The sequence below is a fragment of the Narcine bancroftii genome, chromosome 3, assembly GCF_036971445.1.
Source record: "Narcine bancroftii isolate sNarBan1 chromosome 3, sNarBan1.hap1, whole genome shotgun sequence".
Taxonomy (NCBI): Eukaryota; Metazoa; Chordata; class Chondrichthyes; order Torpediniformes; family Narcinidae; genus Narcine; species Narcine bancroftii.
In genome coordinates this window covers 276,194,061-276,213,127 of record NC_091471.1, presented here as the reverse complement: position 1 = coordinate 276,213,127, position 19,067 = coordinate 276,194,061, and the positions used below count along the sequence as shown (strand labels likewise).

The following is a 19,067-nucleotide window of genomic DNA, read 5'->3' as shown; positions in this document are numbered from 1 at the left end:
CAGATCCCCGGAGATGTTGACAACCAGAAATTTGAAGTTCTTGACCCTCTCAACTACTGAGTCCTCGATGAAGTCTGGGTCATGTCCCCCTGACTTCCTCCTAAGTCCACAATCATCTCTTGGTTTTTCTAATGTTGAGCACAAGATTGTTGGTGCGACCCAACTCAACGAGCTGATCTATCTCCCTCCTGTACGCTTGCTCAGTGCAGTTTGTGATTCTGGCGACAATTGTGGTGTCATTGGCAAACTTGTAGATAGCACTGATATTGTGCCTGGCCACACAGTCATGGAAAGTATAATGAGTAAGAGCAGTGAGCTAAGCACCATCCATGGGGAACACCTGTGTTGATAATCAGTGAGGAGAAGGCGTTGTTTCCAATTCGTACTGATTGTGGTCTTCTTTCTCATCAGAAGTCAAGGATCCAGATGCTGAGGAGGGTACAGAGGCCCAGGGTTTGTAACTTCTTGACCAGCACTGAGGGGATGTACCAGAATGTTTAATGTAGAGATTCTTTGTGTGCAGATTCTGTTCAATAACATTGTGAATGACTAGACGCAGGAAACATCAAGAAATAAGCTTTGTAATACACCACCTTCTGATAACAAGTGCCATGATTTCAAATAACTTGGACATTTTCGTTCCACATATAAGGGTCAGTTATAAAAGCATAATACAGAGGCATTGCCCTGGATGAAGAGCAGGCCAATGCTACTTGCCGCTGAGGGGACTCTCCCAAAATGTCTCCCTATCCATACCTAGTAAGAGTCTTTATCTCTTTTAGTATATTATTAAATATATTTGTAAGATTTTATCTGTAATATCGGGGAAGGGGAAGTTAACTACATGGGAGCAGGTTAGCGCTATGCTGTTACAACTCCAGAGACTGGGGTTCAAATTTAAATTTAAATTTTGTAAATTACAGGAATTACCTGATTAAAATGAACTTTAAATAATTAAGGATTACAAAACTGATTTTTTTTTCAAATTACTTTACATTTTTCAATGTTTTTTTGTTTTTTATTCTATTAGTTAGGCATTGTAAGAGTGAATCTCAGGCAACTGGAAAATTTGCATTTCTGGCATCTGCAATCCCAGGTATTTTATTTCACTGGTACTGGGGGAGAGAATTTTTGTCACAGCCACAACGCCTCCTCCTCACTGATTATCAACACAGGTGTTCCCCAAGGATGGTGCTTAGCCCACTGCTCTTACTCATTATACTTTCCATGACTGTGTGGCCAGGCACAATATCACTGCTATCTGCAAGTTTGCCAATGACACCACAATTGTCGCCAGAATCACAAACGACACTGAGCAAGCGTACAGGAGGGAGATAGATCAGCTCGTTGAGTTGGGTCGCACCAACAATCTTGTGCTCAACATTAGAAAAACCAAGAGATGATTGTGGACTTAGGAGGAAGTCAGGGGGACATGACCCAGACTTTATCGAGGACTCAGTAGTGGAGAAGGTCAAGAACTTCAAATTTCTGGTTGTCATATTTCCTGATTACATGGATGGAGGGTATTTAGTCCGTTGAATGTAAGCTTGCCATTTACCCCTCTTTCCTGTATTTCTGTAATTTATTCACCAGTGAACAACCCTGATTCTCTAACCCTCAAGGTAATTGTAAAAGTGAACCTCGATGTGGGGGGAATCTTTTGGACTGAGGAGAAAATTGAAGCATCTGGGGGGAAATACCACTTGGTCACTTCCAGACATGTAAATTCCAGACATACAGCACCAGAAGTTGAGATTGAACCTGGCATTGCCACTCTGCCATTCTGAAGTGGCTGTGACAAATATTGGGCAGTGGTTGAGGCCTAGGGTGTAGTGGCCCTTAGGAGCTTTCTTTTGCACACTGCACCATCATGATACTTAGTGGGAGATTGTGATTGGTGAAGTAAGATTGGGTCTGGAATGGGCTTCAGGGTTGACTCAGAGTTAGATAGTGGCATTGGATAGGGTTGGATTAGGGTCTTTGTTTGGTGAGGTCAGGGGTCATATTGGAACCTTGGTCATGTATCAGGCATGATTGGGTCTTTGGGTGGGGAGTGACACAAGACTAGCATTTGGAGTTACTGTAAGATGAAGATGGAGACTGAGCCATGTCTGCACATCTGTGTAAAACCATCTTTATATTTAATCTCCTCCTGACACCCATGCTGGTTAGCTACTAATGAGTTTGTACTAGAGTAACCCAAACAAATTGCACCAGTTGATAAGCTTGGGTTCCCAGAGAGTATGTGTCACAAGCAGGACTCTGTTGAATGGAGGGTGAGATTGCTGGGTTGCGTGTCTGGGGATAGGGGCATGGCATATCTGAAGGAACAGAGGTAAGCATGGACTTGTGGCGCAGTGGGTTTCCAAAGCCTGGGATTGGAACTGCAGAGTTACAAGGAGACATCAATTAATATGGAGCAAAGACAACATAATTTTACCAGTTTGAATTGAAGAACCATAGATATAGCTATATCTATGAAGGCTTTACCCTTTATGATTTATATTTTATTGTAAAATATTATTTATTCTCTTTGTTGCCTCTAATTTTCTTGGATAAAGTATAATTTCACGATAATCAGAATAAACACGTTGTGGACTGGCTCCTGGTCACTGGTCGGTGAGGGTGTGCGGGGGCTGGGGGCAGGGGCTGGAGTGGCTGGCGTGGTGTAGTGTGGAGGAGTGGCTGGAGGGCTGGGGTTAAAGTGTGTGTGTTGCATTTGATGGGTGGGGGGGCAGGTTCGTCCCCCACAGTTGTAGCAAGTCCTTGGTGCCCAAGGAGGTCTTGAGTGGCCCATAGCTGTCAGGGGTCAGGGGGGTGGGGTGTCAAGCCGGTGTGGTCCTGTGCTGGAGGACGCTGTGCTGTGGTGGGTGCTCCTGCTGGTGCCAGGTCCTTGGTTGAGATAGTGTCCTCCCTGCTACTGCCCAACCTAATGTAAGCATAGTTGGGGTTCGTGTGTAGGAGGAACACCTGCTCAACCAGGGATTCAGCCTTGTGTGCCTGCACGTGTCTACGCAGAAGCACCAGTCCCGGGAACGTGAGCCATGCTGGGAGAGACGTTCCCATTGCTGATCTCCTGGGGAACAAAAATAGGTGTTCGTGAGGGGTCTCATTGGTAGCCGGCACATGAGTGACCGAATGGTATGGAGCACTGCGGGAAGAGTGTCCTGTCAGTATTCTATGGATCAACCCTTTGACTTCCAGATCACCCCGTTTTCACATTCCACTTGCCCATTATCTCAGGTTGTAACTAGTTATGTGACTAGTCGCGATGCCCTTGCCGTCAGGTTCTGGCGTAGTTCCTCATTCATGAGGCTACACCCCCCCCCCCCCCGGTCACTGTGGATAAATGCGGGGTAGCCAAACGTAGTGACGATACTGGATGTTGTAGCTGTATGTTCCCAGCTTGACTCTCCAGCGCAAGATCTTGTCCCTGTGGGTGGTGTTGAACATGAACGCCACTGCCCGCTGGTTGGTGAGGAGGGTGAACCTCCTGCTGGCCAGGTAGTGGCGCCAGTGGCGGACTGCTTCCACAATCATCTGGGCTTCCCTTTTCAATGGTGAAGTGCTCTAGCCGTGGAGGGTCCTGGAGAAGAAGGCGACCGGGCGTCCCCCTTGGTTGAGGGTAGCGGCGAGGGCTACATCGGAGGCATCGCTCTCCACCTGGAAAGGGGAGTCCCCATCCATGGCATGCATCGTGGCATCTGCGATGTCCTGCCTGATGCATGTGAAAGCTGCCTGCGCCTCGGGTGAGAGTGGGAAAGTTGTGGTCTGGGCCAGTGGGCAGACCTTGACTAAGAAGCGGGGAACCCACTGTGGGTAATAAGAAAATAAGCCAAGGCACCTGCGGAGGGAGATCTTTGAGTGTGAAGGGGGCAGGGGCAGCTCCATTAATGGGCGCATCCATTCTGGATCTGGGCTGATGACACCATGTGCCATGATGTACCCCAGGATGGTGAGGCAGGTGATGCTGAACACGCACTTCTCTTTGTTGTAAGTGAGGTTCAGCTCCTCGGCCATCCGGAGAAATTTCTCCAGGTTGGCATCGTGGTCCTGCTGGTCCTGGCCACAGATGGTGACATTATTCAGGTAAGGGAAAGTCGCCTTTAGCTTGTGCCAGTCTACCACCCGATCCATCTCCCACTGGAAGACGGAGACCCCATTCGTGACCCCAAACGGAACTCAGCGGAACTGGTTCAGACACCCATCCGCCTCAAAGGTGGTATTGGGCTTGTCCCATGGGTGGATGGGGAGTTGGAGATAGGCTGACCAGGTCAGATGTGGAGAAGACCCAGTAGTGGGCTATCTCGTTGACCATGTCAGCTATTCTCAGTAAAGGGTAGGCGTCCAGCTGGATGTACCAGTTGATGGTCTGGCTGTAATCCATAATCATCCTCGACTTGCTTCCCCCTTTGATCACTAGGACCTGGGCTTTCCAAGGGCTGTTGCTGTGCTCTATGACACCTTCCGCCAAAAGCCGCCGCACCTCCGCCCTGATGAACTCTCTGTCCGCTGTGCAATAACGCCTACTTCTGGTGGCTATTGGCTTGCAGTCTGGTGTGAGGTGTGAGAAGAGAGTGGGAGAGGAGATGAACAGCATGGAGAGGCTGCAGGTTGGCCGGGGCTGGTGGATGGCAAGCTGTAGAGCGTGAGTGGAGGTAGTGGGTCCCCTCGAAGGCAAGGGTGATGCTCTGTAGGTGGCATTGGAAGTCTGAGCCCAGGAGGACTGGGATGCAGAGTTTGGGCATGACCAGAAGCCTGAACCCAGTGTATGTCTCCCCCCACCCCACAGTCAGATGGGCTGAGCAGCGCCCAAGGGTATTGATAGTCCGGTCCTCTGTGGAGAAGGTGATAGAGAAGGTGGTGAGGTGGATCTTTAGCTTTAGGGAATGGGCAATGCTCAGATGAATGAAACTCTCAATGCTGCTGCTGTCAATTAGGTACTTTGTTACCTGCCCGTTGATTTTTACGTCCATTATAGAGCGCCCGAGGTCGTGGGATGCAGTGTGTGGTGAATAGCGGCTTCTGGAGGCGTGGGGTGCATCAGTAGGGTGGCCTGGTCAGCGCCTATGTTTACCACTTTGTCATCGCTGGAGGCCTGGGAGGGCCTTGGTGACGGCGGCGTCTGCGCCTGTCTAGTCCAAGATGGCGGTGCTGCATGGGAGGATGAGGTATGGCTGGCCTTGTTCCCCGGCAGTGCTTGTTGTGCCAGGGGATGTGACGTCACACTGCTGGCTGTTGGTGAGAGCGATGCCATCACAGTCGGCGGAAGTGACGTCATTCTGTAGACCGAAAGTGATGTGATTGTAGTCTTCAAGCGATGGCACTGGCAAGAGCGATGCCTGGTCTGGGTGCATGGCGCGCATGTGGCAATCATTGCCGGTGAGGCCAGAAATTGGGCTGCCGGAGTTGGGGAGGCTGGAAGTGGCTGTGGGGGCAATGCAATCAATCACACATGGTGGGGACTGTGGGTGGGGTGGGGTGTGGGGAGGTTGTAGAGGGCCGCTGAGCTGCTGGCTTTGAGAGGCATACTTTGATGAAGTGGCCTTTCTTCCCTCATCTTGAACAATACTGGTTGTATTGGAGACATACACTGGGTTCAGGCTTCTGGTCATGCCCAATACTGGTTTTTGGCTGGGCAGTTTTGGCGCAATCAACGATCAGACCCACACCAGGACCCACAGTACTTATGTGGGCACCGGGCTCCCAAAACGGTGATGTTTTCTTCCCCAGCTTGATCTAGGGCCACAGTAGCCGAATGTGCTGACCACGCGGATGCCTGAGGAAGCCTGGAATCGAAGGCTTCAGTGTGCAGGGCTGCTGCCTCTAGGGTTCGGACTACCTCCACTGTTTTGGCCATGGAGTAAATATTGTCTTCCAGCAGCTTCTGCCTGATGGTCCTCGCGTGTAGCCCTCAGATGTAGGCGTCTCTCGTCAGCCTCTTGACCTCCCTTTCATTTACCCCAGGTTCAGCCAGACAAGGTCGGGCCAACTCACGCAGAGCTCCCAGGTAAGACTCAGCCATCTCGCCGAGTAGTTGGGCACTGATACTCAGGAAGTACCTTGCAAAAACAATATTCGTGGAAGGTTTAAACATGGTCTTGAGGGTTCATTGCTTCCGAGTACAGTCTTTGAATGCCTGGAAGACTTATGGACCCAGCTTTGATCGGAGTAAGACAAACCTCTTTCGATCAGAGTCCAAGATGTCGTTGACGTGAGCCTCTATGATTGCTTCGACCATGTGCTTCCAGATCTCGAAGCGTGTTTGTGGTTCTGGGTGGCGTGGGTCGATTTTGAGGCTCCCAGGGCTCAGGAGCTTTTCCATAACAGCTTTAAGAATTTATGTCAAATAAATTGTGGTGCGCTGTCAGTTAGAAGCAAACACACAAAAATCAAAAGACTGTACAACAGGTTTTATTCAACATAATCTTCCACAGAGCCAGCTGCTGTAAACACTGAGAGTGTTCGAAGGGCCGGCTCAGGCTTATATCCCAGAGGGTGATTGACACCCAGCTAGGTGGGGCTTGGTCTATTCAGGTCAGCTGATTGACAGCCAGCCAGGTTTTGTCTTGTCTCCATGCTCTTCTGCAGGTACAGGTACACAATCCTTTATCTGGACATCTAAAATCCGGAAAGCTCCAAAATCCAGCAAGTGGGGAGAGAGACGGCAGTGCGAGTCAGATGGGCGAGGGCGAGAGACCGGCAGCTCGAGTCAGGCGGGTGAGAGACCGGCAGCATGAGTCGGGCAGTCGAGAGGGGGAGACTGGCAGCACAAGTCAGGCGGGCGAGGGCGGGGGGAGGCCGGCAGCATGAATCGGGAGGGTGCGGGCGGGAGACCGGCAGCGTGATTGGAAGGGGGTAGGGGTGGATATGGTAGCACAATTCAGGTGGGCTTAAATCTGGCTTTCCGAAATCTGGAAAAATCCAAAATTCAGAACACACTGTCCTCCATGGGTTCCGGATAAAGGATTGTGTACCTGTACAGAGGTGGCCCCTTGCAGTAGGCCAGTGGTGTACCACCACACACATAGAGAGTGAAGTGTTACATTGTGCTCACATTTTCTGATTGGATTGAAGCATGTGGAATGTTGACGAATTAATATGTTGACTGAAGTTAGTATGTTCCTTGTTCTCATTCAGACTTGTGCTTTCGTAAGCAATTCCTGCCAAATGAAATCCAAAAGATTGCTTTAACCCTAATTTAATCTTTAATTCAGAAGTTAAATAGTTTCTTTTTTTCCACCCTCAGTGAATTTGTAAGTGCATATTTGTTATGTAGACTAGCACTGTCCCAAGTTAAATAATCTGTGAAAGGGAATACTGCTGTCAGTTTGCTATTTTGGAAAACTAATTGTTCGGATTGCCTCTCAACAGGAAAGATGTGACTGCAGTGGAGAGGGTGGAGAGGAGCTTCAGATAGGCTTCCTGGATCGGAGCATTTTGAATACCTTGATGTTCAATTCCATTGACCTCTAAAAGAGGCAGTTAAGGTAGATAAGACGGCAAAGAAGACATCTGGGATACCAGAGGTCATTGTACACTTTATAAAGGTTTGATGAAGCCACCACTGCAGGTTTTAGCGCACTATAGGAATGATGAGATTGTGCTGGAGAGGGAGCAGAGGAGATGCACTTGGACTCTTATGTTGATGACGTTTTAAAGTTACAGCATGGTATCATGTCCTTCCGGCCCACTTGCCTGTATGTCTTTGGAATGTGGGAGGAAGCTGGAGCACTTGAAGAAAACCTATGCAGACATGGGCGGTATGTACACACTCCTTGTAGACAGCAGAGGATTCAAACCAGAGTTGCTGGGACTGTAATAGCATTATGCTAACTGTGCCACTCAAAGGATGTTTAGAGGGTATGAGTTTTGAGGAGAGTTGGACAAACTTGCGTTGTTTTTCTGGAGTGACGGGCTGAGGGGACAGAAGTTTATAACATTATAAGATGCATTGAAAGGGTAAACTGTCAGAATTTTTATCCCAGCATAAGAATATCATATACAAGAGAACATTCATTTAAGGTAAGGAGAGAGAGTTTAAAGGAGATGTGCAGGGTGTGTGTTTTACACAGGGAGTGGTGCATGGCTGGAAATTGCTGCCAGGATTAGTGGTGGAACCAGATATTATAGTGCAGTTTAAAAGGCCTCCAGATAGATACATGAATATGTAGGTAACAGAGGGATATGTAACACATGCAAACAGCAGAGTTTTAGTTTAACTTGGCCATCATGTTCAGCACAGACATGTGGGCTGAAGGGCCTTTTCCTGTGCTATACTGTTCTAAGTTTTATGTTGCCTGTGATGGAGCATTTCAGTTTTGAGGAGAGGTTGGATAGGTTGGGTTTGTTTCTCGTGAATAGACGAGGTATGTACATATATGAGGAGGATAGTTATAGCAGATAATAAGAATCTTGTTCCATTGATGGAGGGGTCCAAAGCAAGGGGGCAGAAGTATAATGTTAGAGGTAAATAGTTAAGTTCACTAACTCCATAAGCTTGGGGTGACACATGGAATTCTGATTTTCACTATGTAGAGATTGAAGCGTTCCCATCAAAGGCCAAACAATGTACTTTGTGTAGCTAAGATAAAGATACATAACCAATGTTTAGGGCTTGAGCTCTTCATCAAGGTATCTGCAGAGTTTTACTCATGTCTACTGCAAAACTTTGCAAAATTTCTGAGGGATACCTACCATGAAAAAGTTATCCTTTACTCTGTGAAGGGAGTTCTATGGGAATCTCTCTTACTGCTCCCCATCTGTAATCCATGCTGCTCTCAAGCTTTATTACCATTAGAGTACTCACCCACCTCAATTCCAGTCATGTTGCTTTCCAATACCTTGATGAAAGGCTCAGTCCCAAAATGCCAGTTATGTATCTATCTTTGCTATACTGTATAAAGTACACTGTTTGACCTGCTGAGTTTCTCCAGCATTGTGTTTTTTACTTCAATCACAGCGTTTGCAGACCTTTGTGTTTTACTGTTGACCAAAGAGCCTTTGGGCACCTGATATCATGGCTTGTGGATGACAACAATCCTTTGGGTAAGGCAGTGGGGAATGAATGACACTTGTGAAACTGCAACTCAGCAAAGTGTCCCTGCTGGCAGACAAGTAAGGCTTGCTTCATTTTGCTTCTTATACAGTCTCAGGTTGATCTGAAGTATCTTCCAAACAGTGTGGCTTCACAGAGCAGGCAAAAGTATGGATGGTATTCATCAAATAATCTACTCAATTGGGCCCTGGGGGTCAAGGTCAAATCCTCTCATTTTCTTTGAAGATGTGACGAGACATCCTTTAAGATAATGAAATACACCTAGTACAACCTGAAATGTCTATCTGGATATTGTAGCGCAGGTGTTTCTGCAGTGGGATTCAAACCCACAGCTTGCGAACTCAAAGGCAAGATTGTTACCAACCCAGTCATAACTAAATCCATATATCAGTTCCTATCTGAAAAATAGTTTACCTTGTGAGACTTCATGTGGAAACTTCTAAAAATTACAACATATTACATATGTTACAAAGCAAAAAGTACCAAATATTTTGCTAAAAACATTAAATCAATAAACGAAAGAGACTCAGAATTTTGCATGAATTAGTTAAAAGTGCCATGTGTGGCGAATGATTACCATTTTAATAACTGAATATCTTGAATGACTTCCAATTTCCATCACATGAGATTTGGTGACCCAAATTGCAAAAAATCACTGTTAATCTATCGCTGTGCATGACAGCATCAATATTGCCAAAATTTTGTGAGGAATCCCTTATATAAAGCATCCTTTTATAATGGCATGGCAACCATCCCTTGAGAAACGTGTCATTTTAATCCAAAGACAGCATCCAACCTCATATTTCTTTCTGAGTGATCTCTGTTCACCGTCTCCCATAGACTTCAGGTCATTGCGAATGCTACAGCCTTGACCTTCACTGTTCTTCCATCAGTGATATGCTTCCCAAGTTCCAATGACCTTCAACGAGTCCCAAATGATAGTTTCCGTTTTAGATCTGTAGTGATGTGATTATATGTATTGGCTGGCCCAGACTCCAGCTGTCCTTCTACCTTGGCTCCTCCCTTAGTCCTGCCCATGTGACCCCAGGCCATAAAGGTCGAATCCCCTCTCCTTCCCACTCATTCCTAGCCTTGGACCCGGGCCAGCAGTCTCTAGCACAATAAAGCCTATTGTTCCCCTCAGTCTGTCTGTGTCATTACTGGGGCTGCTGATAACTCCCAACAAGAACACTTTTAACAGGCCCTTCTGGCCCACGGAGCCCGTACCGTTCAAATATCCCAATTAACCTACAAACCCTATTCGTGAGGAAAGCAGAGTTTCCAAAGGAAACACACGCAGACATGGTGAATATGCAAACTCATTACAGACAGCACTGGATTCGAAAAGGATAGATAAATATTTGCAGTTTCAGTTAGTGAAAAACTTTTTACAATTGTGCAGATCTTTGGTTCTGGAGTCATGTTTTGGTTGTGATATTATGGGAAAGTTCAAGACCCTCACAGCTATTGGAAAATAATCTGCTCTTGAACCCAGAGGTGCAAAACTTTAGGTTTCTGCACCTTCTGCTTGAAGGTTGCAGCGAGATAAGATCATGACCAGAGCAATGACGACCCTTCATGAAGATGGACTTAGCCAGGGTTGCTATTTCTACTGCCTTGTGTGTTCCAGGCACTCAAGTTTCTGAACCAAACCATAACACAACCAGACCGTATACTTTCCACAGTACACTTGTAGAAGTTCAATAGCAGATTCAATAACATGCCAGCTCTCCTGCAGATTCCTGAGAAAGTAGACATATTAATGAGCCCTTTTTAATTTCCTGGCATCCAGAGAGGGTGTCTGATACGTGAACAATCCTAACCATTTCCCCCCATGCAATTTAGTTTCAAATAGAGTAAGTCAAGACATGCCCAAGGCTTTCTGAATGAATACTCAACCACCTGGTGGGATAGCAGGAGCAATGGGAATTCAATCTCTTGAAAGATGCCTACAATTTGTGCACAGTCCAGACTTACAAACATACTTTTATCTTCTCCTACCATTGCTGTGTTTGAATCCTGCAACTTCTGAGTAAACAACATCAGGGGAGAACCTTCCCAAAGGACAAATGTGGTTTAAGAAGATGGATCTCCACTTTCTCAAGGTGACTTCGGTATAAGCCTCACTGCAATACTTAGATATTGGGAAGGAAAATATAAATGTCACATAACCTTGACGAGCATAAAATGAGTTTGCTGTTTCTCCACCATTCAGTCTCTGCTTTGTGCATTGATTCGAGCCAAAATGTTACCTGGCAGAAGGACACAAAGGAAGAGGGAAAACAAGATAATCTTTCTGTTGATTATTTCTGGTATTTTGCTGGAGGGGTACAAATGGTGTGACAGATAAGGCTCAGCTATGATCTACCCTTAATCATAGTAACAAAATTCACTGGCTGGAAACAATACAAGGAGGGATGGCAACACCTGTGGAGTTGAGTGTACAGCCCTTGGGCTTCAGGTGAAGAGGCATTCCAAACCAACACAATATAGGTCACATACACTGATAAATGACGTTCTCTTGTGGAACAACAACAACCAGTTGGTATCTAAATAAAAAGAGTACGTTAGCATGCTTACCACTGCATAATTTTGCATTTGAAGAGTTATGGTTCCCTGGCTATTTCGGAAGGAGATTATTAAGCTGGAGAGGGTGAAGAAAAGATTCACAAAGATTTAACTGGGACTGGAGGGCTTGAGTTATTTAATTTAAAATGCAGACATTCAGTATGGTAATAGGGGCTGTGCTGCCCAAATGCACCAATCAACCCACAAACCACGTAGATTTTTGGAGTGTGGGAGGAAACCAGAGAACCTGGAGGAATCCCACACAGACACGAAAAGAACGTACAACCTCCATACAGACAGCTCCAGATTTGAACTTGGGTCACCGGTGCTTTAATAATGTTCCACTCTAATAAGTCGAGTCTGGAGATTCTAGAACTTTTCTCCTGGAAGCGAAGGAAGCTGAGTGGTGGAGCTTCTAGTGGTTTATAAAATGCGAGAGCCAGAAATAAATAAATGGTCGTAGTTTTTATTTTCCTTGGGCAGGGTGACTAAAATTTGAGGCCACATAATTAAGACGATAGGATAAAGAATTAAAAGGCACCTGAGGGGAAAGGTTTTTCCACACGGAGGGTGATAGTTTCTGGAATGAGCTGCCAGAGGCAGGTATGATATCTTCTGCAACCCAGGTTCAAACCCTAACATCTAGTGTGGCCTGCGTGGGTTTGCCTCTGAATATTCCCACATCCTAATATCATGCAAGCAATGTTCCCCTAACTTTTAGTCGTCTGTATGCGCAAAACTCTTATGTGGTGCAAATTTTTTTCCTGTGACTAAAGTATGGATGCACTAAGTGCTTGATCAAATGTAAACTTGAAATTGTTTCAAGATCATTTTGGCCCAGCCGATCTCTCGCAGCTAATAAAACTGCACTGGCATGTATCAATATAATACAAGTCTGATTAAATACTTGTTTAACTGACTAACTAGTTAACAGAAACAGTTAGCTACGAGATTATTTTCAAATAATTACTACATGACTAAAATAATTACTACATTATTTTAGGTGACTCATCTTTTGTGCACACATTCAGTTACTTCGTGCGCTGGTTGCAAAACATGTATGTGCGCGCGCGCCCACAGCTTCGAGGGAACAGAGCGATGCAAGTAATGAAGTTTATAGGCCACTGTTGATTGCTCATAGTGCAGGTATGTGATTGAACTGAGAGGCATTTGATAAGGATAGGTTAAAGAGACAAAATAATAGGTAAAATTGCCTCCAATGTTGCAAGAAACTTGCACTGTTGAAGGGACCTCAACTTGAAATGTTTCTCTCACTGTAGATTCTGCCTGACCTGCTGAGTGTTTCTAGGATTTTCTGATTTTATTTTCTACATTCTGGTTTAGTTCCACAGTAACATTAGTCAATTCTGTTCATGATATACATTAATGATCTGAAAGTGGGACAGAGTGTAGTGGATCAAAGTTTTCTGATGACACTAAATTGAGTGGAAAAACAAATTGGTCAAAGGATACAGAGAGTCTGCAGAAAGGTATAGATAGGTAAAGGGAGTGGCCAAGGGTCTGGCAGATAGAGTACAATGTTGGTAGATGTCAGGTTATTCACTTTGGAAGGAAAAATGGAAGATCAAAATATTATTTAAATGGCAAATGATTGCAGAATGCTACCATGCAGAAGGACTTGAGAGTGCTTGTGCATCAATTGCAAAAGGTTGTTTGCAGGTGCAGTAGGTTATCAAGAAGCTAAATGGAATGTTGGCCTTCATTGCTAGAGGTATTGTAGTGTGGGTTGTGGATGGTCATGCAACTCGCTCCATCTGGAATCTGTTAGGAATGTGGATTGTGGAGGGCCATGTGAACTCTCCATCTGGAACCTGATTGGAAGTCACCTCACCTGCCAATCAAGATCAAGTCTTGCTCATAGGTCAGCAACACCTGGTCATTGGCCCCTTCCATTGCCTCATCGATATCTGGGCTGGACCCTCCAGGTGATGTATTCTACCCACAAGTGGTTGTGGGTGCATCTTTTAATCTGGCGAGAATGTGTATATATGTGTCTTTAATCCCCGCTGCAACTCCCCTATGAGTGTAAATAAATAACTACTGTTCAATCAGCAGAATTCAGACTCATTACCCTTGGGACTCGTCAAACCAGTTTCACATATATATATCAGGGATTGAATTTAGGAGCAAGGATGTTTTGCTGCAACTGTACAAGGTACTGGTGAGGCCACATCTGGAGAACTGTCTACAGTTCTGGTCTCCTTACTTAAGGAAAGATGTATTGGCTTTGGAGGTGGTGCAGAGGAGGTTCACCAGGTTGATTCCAGAGATAAGGGAGTTAGCCTGTGAGGAAAGAGTGCATCATCTGGGACTGTACTCACTAGAATTTAGAAGAATGAGAGGGAATCTTATAAAAATATATATAATTATGAAAGACATTGACAAGATAGAAGTAGGTAAGTTTTTTCCATTGGTGGGGGAGACCAGAACTAGGGGACATTCAGGGTAATAAATTAAGGATGGAGATGAGGAGGAACTGCTTTTCCCAGAGGGTGGTGAATCTTTGGAATTTGTTGCCCATTGAAGCAGTGGAAGCCACCTCAGTGAATAAATTTAAGACAATGTTGGATAGATTTTTTTCATAGTAGTGGAAATAAGGGATATGGGAACAGGCAGCTGGATGGAGATGAGCCAATCATCAAATCAGCCATGATCTTATTGAATGGTGGAGCAGGCTTGATGGGCTGGATGGCCGACTCCTACTCCTATTTCTGATGAGAAATGGCATGCTTGACTGCTTGACCTACACATGGATCATGCTCAGCAAACTCAACTGCATTATACCCTCTGGATTTACATTCAAATGTGAGACTGTTCAGCAAGTCATGTTCACATGATTGACCTGATGAAATTTCAGACTGCATGACCTGTAATTTCATCTCTAAAATTTGACATAAATCAACCTATTAAAAGGAAATCTAAAATTTTGTATATTTTCTCATTTCTCTTTTTAAAAAAACTTATTTTAAGTTATTCTTAACTGTTGTGTTCAAAATCAGGAAGTGTGACACTACGAGTCACTGCTATAACACCAGTCTAGTGATATACAAGCCCATTGTTCTGCTCTGAATAAATATTTAATTGCAGATTTGCAAAACGGTTTGGGGAATCAGTATGTAAATGGTTTGGTAAGGGAATACCTTTATTACAATTATTACACCATAAGGATAGTTACAGAATTAAGTCATTCAGCCCATTCTAACCATATAACCATTTACGGAGCGGAAACAGGCCATGTTGGCCTTTCAAGTCCGCACCGGTTCACTAGAACAACTCCACTAGCTCAAACCTCCCGCTCTCCGCCAATAACCCTCCAACCCCCTCTCCTCCACGTACACATCCAACCTTCTCTTAAATGACAGAATGGACCCTGCAACGACACCTAACTGTCCACGAACCGGCAAGGGATATACCTATTCTCCTTCATTACTGCAGTAATGGACTCCTTAATCAATATTGCAATGCCACTTCCTATTTTACATCCTTCTATTCCTACTTCTGAAATAGAAATATAAAATTAGCTACCTATTAGTCATTTGGAATCACACATTTTATCAATGTAAATCCAGGACAAACAACCCCCGTTGCAGTTCTGAGTAAGAAAATATTCAGATTGCTCTTTTCTGGATTTACCCTAACATTGATTTACCTGAACTGTAACTTTTGACAATCGCAGTCCAAGTCCATTTTGGTCCCATCTACTTTTCACAGGATCAAAATTATTACAGACCCTGGAAATTTGAACTACTCTCTAGAGTTACTCTCCTACCTGTCAATCATTTAAATCATGGCTGATGTATTCTTCCTGTCAACCCCATACTCCTGCCTTCTCCACATAACCTTTGATGCCCTTTTTAACAAATAATCTACCAACCTCTGCTTTAAATCCACCCATTGACTTGGTCTCCACAACATCTGTGGCAACAAATTCTACTGGTTCATTACCCTTTGGGTCTGTGTTCTTTGCATGGTGGGAGTAAACCAGAATACCCAGGGAAAACCCATGCAGACATGGGGAAAACAATATAAACTCTGAGCAGACAGCGCCAGATTCAAACCCTGGTCTCTGGTGCTGCCACAGTGATGCACTAACTGCTACATTAACTGTGCAGCAGGTCTTCAGCTACTGGGACCATTGGGATCTCTTCTGGAATGGAGATGACCTGTACAAGATGGAAGGATTGCATCTGAATGGGAGAAGGGCCAATGTCCTCGCAGGGAGATCAGATTAGCTGGTGCTTCATGAGGATGGACACTAGTCTAGTGGAGGAGCAACCACTTAACAGATGAGAAGGCTAAAGCAAATAGAAAGGTTAAAGTAAACAGGAGCTGAGTCTTCAGCTAGATCAGCTATGACTTTATTGAATGTTGGAACAGGTTCATATAATAATTTTTGCAAAAGCATTTGCTAGTATATTTAATGTTTAGCAAGGATCAGATATTTATTCATTCATTTAGGAAAATTAAGTGTCTAAAAATTGGGTTATAGCAGAATAACTTTAAGTTTGACTATTGTCACTGTGTCATCCTTGGCTACTATTAGACATATTTGTCAGAATTATACAGGATTAGTTACTGAGCTGTTTGGTGTGCATGTGCTAAACATACACATTAAAATTAATTACCCTTAGGAGTTTTTAGTATATCTACTGATCTTATTGTAGCACCCTTTCCCAGAATGGTTCAATTATTGCTCTAGGCACTTCTTGCAGTTATTTAAATAACTTGCACATTTTAATTAGAACAAGACTTCAAATCCTAAGACGTGTTGTCAAGAATGTATGTGTGTTACTGTTTGGAATAAGTCTTGGGTTTCTCATAGGAGAGAAACTGGCTGACTTCTGTTTAAAACGGAAACATTTCAGAAGAAAATGAATTCTATTCCTAGTCTGAGCTGAGTTGACTGATCACAATAGTTAATTTCAGTTGATTTCATTGACATGGGTTGCCAAGCAGAAAAAAACAGTTCCAAAGTTTTCTTGCTACATTAAATCCAAACCTGTTTTATCTATTCTTTTCTGATTAACATTGCCTGCGTTTGATTGTAGATCCAGTCTGGTGCCTTGCCATTGGGATTTCCCTGTTCTCATTGCTACACTTTTCTGACTGATTCAATTAATTTTCACTTCATGTCTGTCCTGTTGCCTTGGCCACAAACAAGCACAAAGCTTCCTCAACCTTGCTGCACAGTACAGTATATATAAAAATAGTAGAATTTGTGACCATTTCTGAAATTCATCCCCCAGGTAAGTGTTTACTGAACTGCATGCAATAGATGATCAGATCATATTGCTACTTTATTTGTTTACAAATGTAAATATCCTCTCGAGTATCTTTTTATGTGCTACCAATAAGTGGTAATTCTGCCTGGCCCATACGAAAAAGAATCTCAGGGTGATATGTGATGTCATGTATGTACTCTGACAATAAATCTGAACTTTGAACTTGTGGTATATTAAAGTTATGGTGCTATACAGTACGGAAATGAGCACCTCAGTACAACCAAGATGTTTACCTGAGCTAGTACTTATTGCCTGTGTTCATCCCATATCCCTCTAAAACTTTCTCCCTACAGATGCTGCTGGATGTACTGAGATCCTCCAGCAGTTTGCTCCAGATTCCAGCATCTGCATCTGCTTGAATGTCGAAATGTGTTCATGTGCATTACACCAATTTAATTTGTGCCATACCACACTTTTGGTGGGATATTGCACTGATGGATTTCCAGTCCCACGAATTTAAGTTTAAACATACAAAAAAGCCTGTTATATATTCCTAAAGAATTTGGAGAAGTAATTTTTCTTTGGTGTTTTTTTTAATAGTTTGTTAAGATCATAAAACTCTGCAAAAGGTAGTGGACACAATCCAGGACATCACAGGGAAAATCCTCCCTGTCATCAAGAACATCTACTGGGAACGCTGACGTTGGAGAGCAGCAGCAATCATCAAGGATCCACATCATCCAGCACACGCTCTGTTCTCATTGTTGCCATCAGACTCCCGAATGACAAACTCAATTAGGGACTCATTTAAGGACTCTGACTTGTACACTTTATTGATTTTTTTCTCTGTATTGCAAGTCAGTTTGTTTACATTGTGTACCTTTTTTTGCACTATCAATACTTTGCTCACAGGAAAAAAATCTCAGGGTTGTATGTGATGTCATGTATGTGATGATTGCCTTCTGACTGGAGGCCTGTGACCAATGTTGTGCCTCAAGGATCTGTGCTGAGTCGTCTATATCAATGATCTAGAGATATTATGATAATTGGATCAGCAAGTTTGCAGGTGACACAAAGATTGGAGGTGTAGTGGACAACACGGAAGGCTTTCAAAGCTTGCAGAGGGATCTGGGCCAACTGATAAAATGGGTTGCAAATTGGCAGATGGAATTTAATGCAGAAAATGTGAGATGCTTCATTTCAGCAGGGACAAACCAAGGTAGGACATACACGATAAATAGTAGAGCACTGAGGAGTGTGGTAGAGCAGAGGATTCTGGGTATTATTCCCTGAAAGTGGTGGTGCAGGTGGATTGGGTCGCAAAGAGAGACTTTGGCATATTGGTCTTTATAAATCGAAGTACTGAGTATAGGAGTTGGGATGTTATGGTTAAAGTTGTAGAAGACTCTAGTGAGGCGAAATTTGGAAGATTGTGTGCAGTTTTGGTCACCTAACTACAGGAAGGATATCAATAAAGTTGAAAGAATGCAGAGAAGATTTTCTAAAATGTTGCTGGGATTTGAGGAACTGAGTTATAGGGAAAAGTTAAACAGGTGAGGACTTTATTCCCTGGAGCATAGAAAAACGAGGGGGATAGATGGAGTAAATGCAAGTAGGCTTCTTCCATTTAGATTAGGTGAAAAGGGGAGAAGTTAAGGGGGAACTTCACACAGAAAGTGGTGGGAGTGGAATGAGCTGCCAGCTGAAGTGGTGAATGTGGACTCAGTTTTAACATTTAAGAAAAAATTTGGACAGGTACATGGACGAGGTATGGAGAGATATAGACTGGGTGCAGGTCAGTGGGATTAGGAAGAATAATAATTTAGCACAGTCTAAAAGGGCCAAAGGGCCTATTTTCTTTGCTGTAATGTTCTATGGTTCTATGACAGCAGATCTGAATTCTGGGTTCCTAATTTTAAATTTGTTTTTCTTTTAAATGTTATGAACCTTTTAAATTGGCTGTTGATTTGGTGTCAGACAGCTTTGTAAATACACACAGAGCCTTCCACAACCTTTTTATCTCTTCATATTGAACTATTCATCTGCAGAAGTTTGATGCAAAATGTCACTATTACTTTTGATTCATTCACTTTCGATATTCCAACCAGAGCTGTGGGTGATCTCTTCCATCTGATCCTTTGAACTTGCATCCCAGTTGCTTCCTTTCCCATTTCCTTTTTAATCTTTTTCTTAACAGA

At 44.0% G+C, this 19,067-nt stretch overlaps 1 long non-coding RNA gene across 1 annotated transcript; it reads left to right on the top strand.

The window, feature by feature from the left end:
• The first annotated feature begins 2,258 nt into the window (after positions 1-2,258).
• LOC138756499 (uncharacterized) lies at positions 2,259-17,596 on the top strand. The gene is made up of 3 exons (XR_011353108.1): positions 2,259-2,335; positions 5,968-6,010; positions 17,470-17,596. It is a non-coding gene; the product is annotated as an uncharacterized lncRNA (long non-coding RNA).
• The last annotated feature ends 1,471 nt before the right edge of the window (positions 17,597-19,067 follow it).